Raw genomic sequence first — 11,165 nt, 5'->3', positions numbered from 1 at the left:
CCAGACCCAGTAATATGTTACGATTTTTTAAAAGAAATGAGTCACCTGCCCTAGAAATACACGAAAAATGTATTTTTTTTTAAAGATTTTATTTAGGGGCACCTGGGTGGCTCAGTTGTTAAGCGTCTGCCTTCGGCTCAGGTCATGATCCCAGGGTCCTGGGATCGAGCCCCGCATCGGGCTCCCTGCTCGGCCAGGAGCCTGCTTCTCCCTCTCCCACTCCCCCTGCTTGTGTTCCCTCTCTAGCTGTGTCTCTCTCTCTCTCTCTCTATCAAATAAATAAAATAAAATTTAAAAAAAAATAAAAAATAAAAAATAAAGATTTTATTTATTTGACAGAGAGAGACCTAGCAAGAGCAGGAACACAAGCAAGGGGAGTGGGAGAGGGAGAAGCAGGCTTCCCACGGAGCAGGGAGCCCGATGCGGGGCTTGATCCCAGGACCCTGGGATCATGACCTGAGCCGAAGGCAGACGCTTAATGACTGAGCCACCCAGGCGCCCTGAGAAATGTATTTTTAAAAAGACAAACAAGTCTAAACAAAACTCATATCCGTGGTAAAATGGAAGTCTGGAACCTTATAATGTGCTAAAAAATTGAGCAATGCTCATAAAATGATGGGATTCTATCAAAAGGAAAAGAAGCCAAGTTGAAGGTATAATTTGCATAATAATAGTGCAAAATATTTTGATAAGTGTACTGTGGTTATATGCATGGCCTTCCTTGTTCTGAGGGAATACACTGAAATAATTATAGTAAAGGAGTGTGATCTCTTCAACTTAAATGGTTCAGAGATAACATAACCATTGGTGAGTCTCACATTTAGGAGCCCCTTGTAGTAGCCTTGCAACTTTTCTATAAGATTGAGATTTTGTTAAAAAAAAAAAAAAAGGGTATCAAAAAACTTAAAAGAAAAAGAAAGAGCAATCAAAACCAACCAAAAATCCTAAGTCACTACAAAAGTTTGTAGGCCACATCTTTTCTATGTAACCAGAATGCAGCCTCTTATGTAGTTCCATATTCTTACTTCTCAAAGAGAAACCTTGAGACCTCAAGTATGTAGAGGGCCAGAATGTGTAAAGGACTCGTCCGAGATGGCACAGCCCGTCAGTGGCGGAGCCAGCTCTCACAAATAGGCCTCCTCACGCACTTCTCTCCCCACCCAGTTGTTTTCCATCCCCATATGCTGTTGTTACAGAGCCAACCCCCTTTTTATTCTCTTTTGGTATTCTCCATTCTGCCTCATTTCAAGTGTTCAACTCTGGAACAAAAACTGGCATTTTAAAAAATACGTGAAGAATTTATCTGCCAATAAAAATTAACTTTCTAGGGGCACCTGGGTGGCTCAGTTGGTTAAGTGTCCTACTTGGTTTTGGCTCAGATCGTGATGTCATGGTTATAGGATTGAGCCCTGGGTCCAGGTCTATGCTGAGCATGGAGTCTGCTTCAGATTCTGTCTCCCTCTGCCCCTCCTCCACTTGCGTTCTCTCCTTCTCTCTCTCTCTCTAAAATAAATCGTTAAAAATTTTCTAAATGTATTTATTGTATTTTCTAAATGTATTCATCCTGGTGCACATTTAGAACCCAGCAAGACCTACTAACTTTAGCTAGAATCAGTATTTGACACCTGCATAAGATATTAGCTGGTGCCCATTTCTGATGAAAATAACATCCTTTCCCAGAGATTCAGAGCCTGAGGAAATAAGTGTTAAGGAGCTGTGAAAGTTAAGGACGGGGACACCAAAAGCTGTCAGTAATGCCCACTGCAGTTGGAAAGAACATGTTTAAGATGACTGTTGTATGACATAGCATGTTATGTCCTTTCTTCATAAATTACTTGGTATATGGGTAAGAAATCATTTGCTGCAAGCACTTGGAACATTTTACATACATTGGAACCAATGTAGAGGCTCAAGAAGGGAGACCTGGCCAGTCAGGATGGTTTTGTTTGTTTTTAGCTAATTGTTGAAATATGAAGAAGCAAAACAGAAGGTAAGGTTTGGAAATATTGGGCTTCTCAATTTGAAACCCAGTGTTCATGGGTGGCTAAAATGCATGACTTCCATAATATTTTGCAAAAGAAAGCAGGCATTTCTCTGCAATTTCCACTCTCACCAAAACTTTCCGTATCTCAAAATCCAATCTCATAATTTCTATTAGGTATTAATCCAGAAAACATTTTTTAAAATGATTCAGGACCTGGACAGAGTAAGCACTCACCCCAAACTGACAGCAGTGCACTGATTAGCATTTTTTTGGACCAGCTATAAAACTACAGAGCATTTAGCTGCTGCCTCACATTGTTCCTTTCCATGCCTATTTAAAATTAATAAATGTTTTGAGTCTTTACTAGGTCAAGGTATTGTACTAGGTCTTCTCCACTATCCCAGTCTTCTTTATTTTGTCACCCTGTTCATTTCCTTCAGAGCACTAATTACAAGGTGTGGTGACTTACTTTTTATTGGATTATTGTATTATTCTACAGTAGAGGGTGTATCTATGAGATCAAGCCCCCATTGTATAATTGCTGCTCTATGCCCTACATCTAGTACCAGGTATATCGTAGGGGTGTGGTGAGCCTTTGTTCTACCAACAACTGCATCAGCATCTAGGGCACTGCCTGTCTGTGAAGCTGTTTGATCCAATGGTTAGAAATACTGTGTGCAGCTTCATCTGCCTGGGGCCAGATTCTGGCTGCACCACTTACTAGCTTTGTAAACTTGGGTGGGATTTTTTTGAGCACTTTTCTGTGCCCGACTTTATTCATCTCTGTACATTAGTAATAATGATAGTACCTTTTTTTCCCCAGAATTTTGAGATATAACTGACATATAACATTATGTAAGTTTAAGGTGTGCAGTGTGTTGATTTGATATGCTTCCATATTGCAAAATAATTACCACCATAGATTTAGCTAATGCCCACATCATATCACAACATTACCATTTCTTTTTTTGTGGTGAGCACATTTAAAATCTACTCACCTAGCAACTTCCAAGTGTATAATATATATATGGAGAAAAGGGAACCCTTGTGCACTGTTGGTGGGAATGTAAACTGGTTCACCCACTGTGGAAAACAGTCTGGAAGTTCCTCAAAAAATTAAAGACAGAACCTCCATATGATCCAGAAATTCTCCTTCTGGATATTTATCCAAAGGAAATGAAAATAGGATCTCAAAGAGCTACTTGTTCTCCCGTGTTCATTGCAGCATTATTCACAACAGCCAAGATATGGAAACAACTTAAGTGTCCATCAACAGATGAATGGATAAAGATGTGGTATGTAAATGCAATGGAGTATTATTGAGCCATAAGAAAGAAGCAGTTCTTGCCATTTGCAACAACCTAAATGAAATGTGAGGGTATTATGCTAAGTGAAAGAAGCTAGACAGAGAAGGACAAATAGTGAATGATATCACTTGTATGTAGAATCCAAAAAAGCCAAACTCATGAAAACATAGAGTGGTGATTACTAGGGCCAGGGGGATGAAGGAAATGTGAAGATGTCGGCAAAAGAATATAGATTTCCAGTTATAATATTGTATTATGTACTTGATAGCATCTTTCTCACGGAGAGCCATAATATTGACTTCCAGCAGTTCACAGTCTAGGGGGATGTCATACACACACATAAAGGACCCTGTCAGAGGGCAAAGTGACCTCCTGCTGCAAAGAAGCAATTCACAGGGCTCCTGGTGTGTAAGCTAGTGTGAAAATAACCCCATTGCAGGTGTTCTGGGAGCTTCCTGGGAAGGGAAGAGATTTGAACTGGGCCAGGGGAGAACCCTGTCAGATGCCTTTCTAAAATCAAGACTCTCTGCTTCCAAAGCCATCACCAATCCATCAACTCAGTAGCTCTATCAAAAAAGGAAATAAGACTGGATAACAATTTCCACATGTTCTCTTTTTATGTGGTTGTGGGTTTCGAACCACATGCATAGGTAAAGAAAGAATGAGGTCATTACCATTTTTGTCCGCTCCTTTTTGTCTTTGCAGCTGGGCTCTGTGTCCATTCTGTCTACAGTGGCCCAGGATGAGTAGATAATAATGACTACCAGTATTTATTAAGCCCCTACTATGTGCCAAGCATGGTTATAAGACCTTTATATTAGTAACTCATTTAATCCTCATAACTACTAAATCAGAGAGGTGCTTATAGTATCCCCATTTCAAAAATGAAGAAACTGAGGCATAAAGATTAAATAGCTTGCTAGGATCATACAGCTGTACAGAGAGGAATCAGGACATGAACTCAGGTAGCTGGATGTCAGAGCCTGAATGCTAAATCCCCAAGCTCTCTCTACTGCCTCTCTGAACTCCAGAATCTTTAGGAGACTGACAGATATTCCTGGGGCTAGAGATGGGGCAAATTTAAGGAAAGTTAAGTTCCCTTGATAGCTTTTCATGGGCAACACAACACCTCTCCTTCCTTTGGGCTTTCCTTCCCTGACCCAAGTGTCCTAAGCGATAGCAAGTTGGTAATTGGGAGTGTCTGTGAAAGAGATTGCCTTTGTGTATTACACAAACTATTGTGTCTTGTATGTCACTAGAACTTGCCTTAAATATCACTAGAATCTGTCCCTGTTCTCTCCTGTGTGTCACAAAGGAGTCCTCTGAAGACCAACCCACCTGTCTTATCCAATTTTACCCAGTCTAATCCATCTACTCCTCTTCAGTTGGGTTCCAGCAGGGAACAGTTGGGACACTCAAAAAGTGAGTTAAAGAGAGAATTCAGTGAAACCAGTATTTAGGGAGAGAAGCGATTACACCCCAAAGCCTGGAGAGAAAGGGGAACAGAGCATAGTTATCAGAACCTGGCAAGACATGGTTGTGGGAGAGAGATGGCTGAGATGTGGTCATAGCAGGGGAACAACCTTTATCAAGACCAGCATCTGCAGGAAGCTGGGGCAAGGTCTCCCTTGCTGATCCTCTCTCTTCTCATCTTCTGATGCCTATCAGAAACCAGAGGGCCAGGAGCCCCTGTGGTGTAGTTAGTAGGGGCTGAGAACAGATCTGGAAAGGTGAAAGGAGACTAATCAACACAGGTTATTCCTCTCTAAGTTTCTGTTCTGTTTGGCTTTTTATAAGCAATGCTATAATGAACAGCATATGTACATCTTTTCATGCTGGGCTTTTAATTCTGTTGAATAGATGGCCAGTTGTGGGACTGCCAACTCGAAGCATTTGGGAAGTTTTAAATGTTTACAGATGCTACCAAATAACTTGCCTAAAAAATTGTAGCAATCTCACCAACACTATATATACACCTTCATTAGGAGTAGATGTTATTAATGCCTTAAAATGTGTTGGTCAGATTAGCAGAAATTATTATGTGCTGTTTTATTTTGCATTTCCTCGGTGATGAGTGAGATTGAGGATGATTCCTAAGTATATGAGATCACTTCTGTGAATTTCCTGTTCCCATTAGGAGTGTTTAGTACCTTTCTTGCCAATCTTTATTTCACTCCATTCTTCTTTGTTCACGTAGTCTTTGCTGTATACAAGTTTTAGATATTTTTTGTCTTGTTTAGAGTCAGATTTCCAAAACACAAATCTGACTTTCATCTTAAAACCCTTCAGTGACTGCCCTTTGCCTTCAGGATAAAGTCTAAATTCCCTTGATGACTTAAACAGCTCTTTCATGAGACAGTTCTGGAGAGCTCCTCAGCGCTGTCTCCTTGTCCTCCCCACCTGTTCCCTCCCAATCTCAGGTACAGGTACAAACTGCCATGCTCTTGCTGCCATCCTTCATGCGTTTTCAGGCACTGTTTTCTCTTCCTGAGATGACTGTCTTCACTTCCTTTTTTGCCCCCTTAATTCCTGTCCTCTCTCAAAGATTAATTTTGACGTTGTCTTCTCTGCAAGGCCATAAGTGTTGCTGTCTCCCTTGTCTGAGACTGAGTCTCAGATGACTGCCAGGCATGGTGATCTGGATTAAAGGCAAATGGCGTACAGTATGTGGGGAGTGGGACATATCAAGATGAATAAGCTCCAGTATGTGTCCCAAGGGCACACAGCATAGTGGTTCAGTTGCATTGTCCATATTGAACAGAACAAGCATCAGCAAAATATTAACAATCCTCATTTTGATTTTTCCTACTAGCAGTTTTCCCAGAAAAGAATCAAAGAGGTGATTGTTCCTAGAAAAGCCACATCCCATTTGTCAAAGTCCCTTCACTGTGACCTCAGTAGGCCAGCTGTAACATTCTAAGGTTACTCCAGAAAATCATACAACTGCAGTGAAAGGTCCTCCAACCACCATTACCAAATATTGAGTTTTGATGTCTTGTGGCCCTGAGGATCCCCCATGACAAACAAATGAGGCTTCACTCCATAAAAAAGTACTGTTCTAATGTATCACTTTCTCAGTGGGTCTGTTTGTCATAGTGTGATATGTAAATATCCACCAGATATTTAGCCTGTTTTTTCATCCCTATTGAAACAACCTCCACTACTCCAACCCAAGCACTTCTTTCCACCTCCACTTTAAACAACCCTAAGCATGAATGTTCAGACTTACAGAGCAGTGTGATATTCTTTCCAAACTAATTCAAATAAAAGTTAATTTGCAAAAAATTCCTCCACATAGTGAGTTTTTTATTGCATTTAAACAAGGATTGGAGAGGTATTGTGTCAGAGCACACAGTGGGAAGGGTTCCTGTTCTTAGGAAGACATAGATAGGCAAGGGACTCCACCACCATGAGCGTCAGTTTCCTCATCCATAAAACGGGATAATGTCTATATTGCAGGACAATGGTGATCAGTGGAAAAGTACATGCTTTTGAGATAGCTAGCATATCTAGAAAATATGAATAAATGGTAGATAATATTTCCTTTCATTGTTTATCTAGGCTCCATTCCCTCCATTATTCTAGATATGGAAGAAGATACAAGAGCAACAGGCTGACTGGTTTCTAATCCCACTTCTGGTGCTAACTCATTTTATTATTTATCTAAACTCTATCTCCAAGAATTTGAGATGATTCAATAACCAGCGAGTAAGACAGCCCAATAATTAAAGACTTATATAATCAAATGTGGACAATCCCATCACCAAACTCTTTCTTGTAGAGAGTATTATATTTCTTTGGGGAAAAAAAATGATAAAGTACCACGGGTAAGGTGAAGTCAATGTGCTATTTAATATGGGGACAACCACCACTTTTTGGGTGAGCACGCTGATAAGTTTAAGCCTACAATTTGAGAGAGTGATCAAAAGAAGAGGATTATATGAATTTATTTTAAGTACTACAAAGGTAAGAAAATTAAAGTTCAATTGGTGACTATCTTTGGGGGAGAATCATATGAGGAGAGAGTCTGGAAAGGTTATCTGCTGCTTGGAATAAATAGGACAAAAAGAAAAAATATCCTAGTATTGGCCTGAAGGAAACAGGACTTTGGAGAGAAGAGAACTATCTAATAAGGATTTTTAGTTGTTTGTGATATTTGTATCCAAGTCTCTGCAATAAGATCTTCAGCAAAGTCCACATTGTTCACTAAAGCTTTGCAGCCAGAGAAATCTTTGGGAACTCTCATCTACTCATATCTGGCTTGGTATGGGGCTAAAATAGACATTGCTTGTATAGATGCAGAGTAGTGGACAGCTGATATATAAGTTGTGTACATTCAGTAAAACTTTAGTGAATACAAACTGGGTCTCTGGTACTGTAATTGGGGATTCAGTAGGGAAGAAAACAATAGTGTACGCAATGATAAATCATGTAAGGTGCTATAAGACAGGAAGGACATGCATCCCAAGGATATACAGATGAATGAGTAGTTTAATGTATGTGATGATGGCGTAGGGAAAGCTACAGAGAGTAGGGGCATTTTAGTAAGACCTTAAGAAATGAGTAAGAACTTGCTTCAGCTAGTAAGGTGGAAGAAGACAAGCCCGGCAGAGGTAACAGCTAGAGCAAAAGCAGAGAGGCTCACTAGTGGGGACAGAAATTTTCTGATGTGTCTAAAGACATGAGAAAGGAGGGAAGCTGGAGGACAAATCCAGGACTGGATTTTAAAGGGTTATTCTCTGTTTCTTATTCTGGGTCAGTAGGTCTTGAAACACCAACATTCTTTTGAAGTTTGTTCCTTATTCTCTTTCGACAAATAGAGCCACCTTCTTCTGATAAATAACACTTGCAAAATGTCCCATGAGATTGAGTCAAACAAAGCCTGCTGAGCTCAAGAATCAATTTCTATGTTCCCTTCAGGCATTTAAGATAGATTCGGTTGCCCATGGTCTTGGTTTTTATGCTGAGGTATTCTGTACACTGAGCCTTTTTACACTATCCATCATTAATCTCATGAGTGGCTTAATTCCTACCATCTTCAAGACACCAATCCTTCCTGTGAAGAAGAAGGATGAGGGATGAAGAGAGGAGGGACTTCCTCAGGTCTTATTGGACTGACCATTTGTCTAATAGAGCTCCATGTCAGCAGTTGTTCATCAAGAATGGAATGGAATGAGTGTCCATAAACCATAGAGCAAAAGGGATTATAGATGTGTCACAGTGCTTGGGAAGCAAAGAGCAAGATGATAATGTGCATTGGGTTCATTCTCGGCTAGAACAAGCTAACTGACCAATACTCAACTGCAATCACCCCCTCTTTCCATGTTAAAAGAAAGAACTGGAGGTGATGGGTGAAGGGGACTTGGGCAAGGTGGTTGAATAGAAAGCATGTAGGATTATGACTCCAAAAGTGTATGTTAAAAATCTCCACTTAGGCACATACTGGCTGGAAGGGTTTGGACAACTTTTTAAAGTATTCTGATCCTCATTTCTTTTTATCTACAACATGAGGATAGTAGTATATGCCCTGAAAAGATGTGAAGATTTAAAAATAACATAAATCATCTAATCCATGGTCGACATTTAGTAAGACAATTGCTATTATATGGCATCCTCTCTTTACCCTGTCCTAAGACTCATCTTCTGAATGTAAATGTTGAATCACTAAGAATATGTGCTCAGAACACAGGGGTCCTTTTAATTTTGTTTGAACCATCTGAAGCCCCTGCACAAGTTCTGTATCACTTGGACTAAAATGGTCCTATCCGCCACCACTGACGTGTTCCTCAGTTTTGGTATCCATTATGGGACAAGCACTTGGACTTTTTCATCTTTTATAGCCTAGACATCTTTTTAACCTTCTATAAAACCTAAAATCAAAGATAGGCACTGGGATGGATTTCTGTGATGCCAATGTTCTTCTTGATTTGTAAATATTGCACTTAGGGAAATTCGATTAAAAATAAAATAATTAAGTCAATAATCTCCTTTTTGTGTGCTTCAGTGATAAGAGAACTAGAAGATCTAAACAACACTGTTCTAAGTAAAGTTTGTCTAATTAGCACTATTATTAGCTTGTATTCTTCTAAAACTTTACATTTCACAAATCATCTTCATAATACGTCTTAAGAAAAATAGATTAAGGAAATTCATTTGGACTTGCTCAAAAAGCATAGAGCTGCATTGTTTTTCCTGTACATTTGAAAAATCTTGGAGTGAAATTTGTTGTTTGGGTCTTAATTGGAAAAACTACAGATTGACATCAAACAAAATGTTGGATTTAAATGGTGTCTTTCCCATTTATGGGTGCTTGTAACTTGGGCAAGTTATTTAACTTCTGAGTCTCAGTTTTCTCATATAAAATGAAAATAATGTTCTCTATCTCTTAGGATAATTGTAATTATAAAGCACTTCACATAGCACTGTATTCTTAGACAGCTTCCCAAAGCATTGTTCTTTCCACCCCTCATTCTTCTTTTGCTGCTTTCAGTAGCTCTTTTTTGTTGTAAATTAAGTCTCAACTCCTCACATGGGCTTTGAGATGCTTTCTGTATTCTGATGTTGGCCTGCCTTTTCGCAAAGTTCTTATTTTATGTGCCCTACATACACCCAGACTGAACTCACTATTTGTTTCACAGATTCCAGAAAGTTCTAACACATGTTTTCCTTTCCTATTTTCTCTGACAATCGTGCTCTGTCTTCAGCATATCAAAATTTTCCCAAGGCTTCAAGATTTAAGTTCAAATGTTTCTACCTCCTTGACATTTTGAAATTTCCCCTGACATCCTCAGAGTGGAAATGCCTCTCCTTCTCCTCTCAATCCTCACAGAATTCAAGTCAACATTCATTTATCATATGCCATCTCTATGTCCAGCTCTGTGCTAACCACCACATATATAAAGACAAGTAAGACACAATTCTTCTCTAATAATGAATAAGATATGATTTAATAAAGAAAAACTTAATAGAAGATTTTTATAGTAACAATATATCACATTCTCCCTTTTCTTATTTTGTTATAAATAACTACTATTTACTGCCTGGCCTGAGAGAGACTCATTATGGGAGTTAACCCCTCCATGATCAGTATTATTCCCATCTTAACAATGACGATGGCAAAGATCTAAATTTCAGAGAGGTTGGAAAACTTGTTAACCTCTGCTTTTTCTAACAGATCTATCTGACTTTATGACTCATAACTACACTAATGTCTAAGATTTCATATTAAATATGAAGAAGGCATTCCTTCTGAATTTAGGAAAGGCTCTATTTAATTAGAAAGAACAACTGTGAAATTGTGAGGTGCAGCAGTCCAGGGGCCACATTTAATTAATCTATATGCCCCTTTGTAGCACTAAGAACATATCTGGTACTGGATTAGTCAGCAGAAGTGAATTTGGGATAGACCACTCTATCAGTTAAAATGAGTTACGTTATGATGCTATAACAAACAACTCCCAAATCTTAACAGCTGACAGCAACGCAGGGTGAATTTTGCTCAACGGCATGCATGCTCATTGCAGACTCCTTCTAATCAGTATCATGGCTGACAGACTAGCCACACACAGAATAGCTGCATGTTATAGTTGAGGTAAAAGAAGAAAAGGTCTCTGGAAAGCCCTGCACTGAAAATCATTGCTTCCTCAAGACTTAATCCATTCTTTGTTGTTCTTGTTGTTGTTACATAAGAATCTTTTGGTCATCCAATATTACCAAGGGACACAGTAACCACTGGTGATAAAGCAAAGACTAAAACAAACAAGATACTTATACTCTAGCTGATGAGGTAATGTTAGACAAATAATTACCCCCCAAATCTTTAATTACAATTGTGATAAATGTTATGAGGAGATTATGTGGTGCTATGAAAGTAT

Source organism: Halichoerus grypus, chromosome 14 (genome assembly GCF_964656455.1).
Source record: "Halichoerus grypus chromosome 14, mHalGry1.hap1.1, whole genome shotgun sequence".
NCBI classification, from domain to species: Eukaryota; Metazoa; Chordata; class Mammalia; order Carnivora; family Phocidae; genus Halichoerus; species Halichoerus grypus.
Note: the sequence above shows the minus strand (reverse complement) of the source record.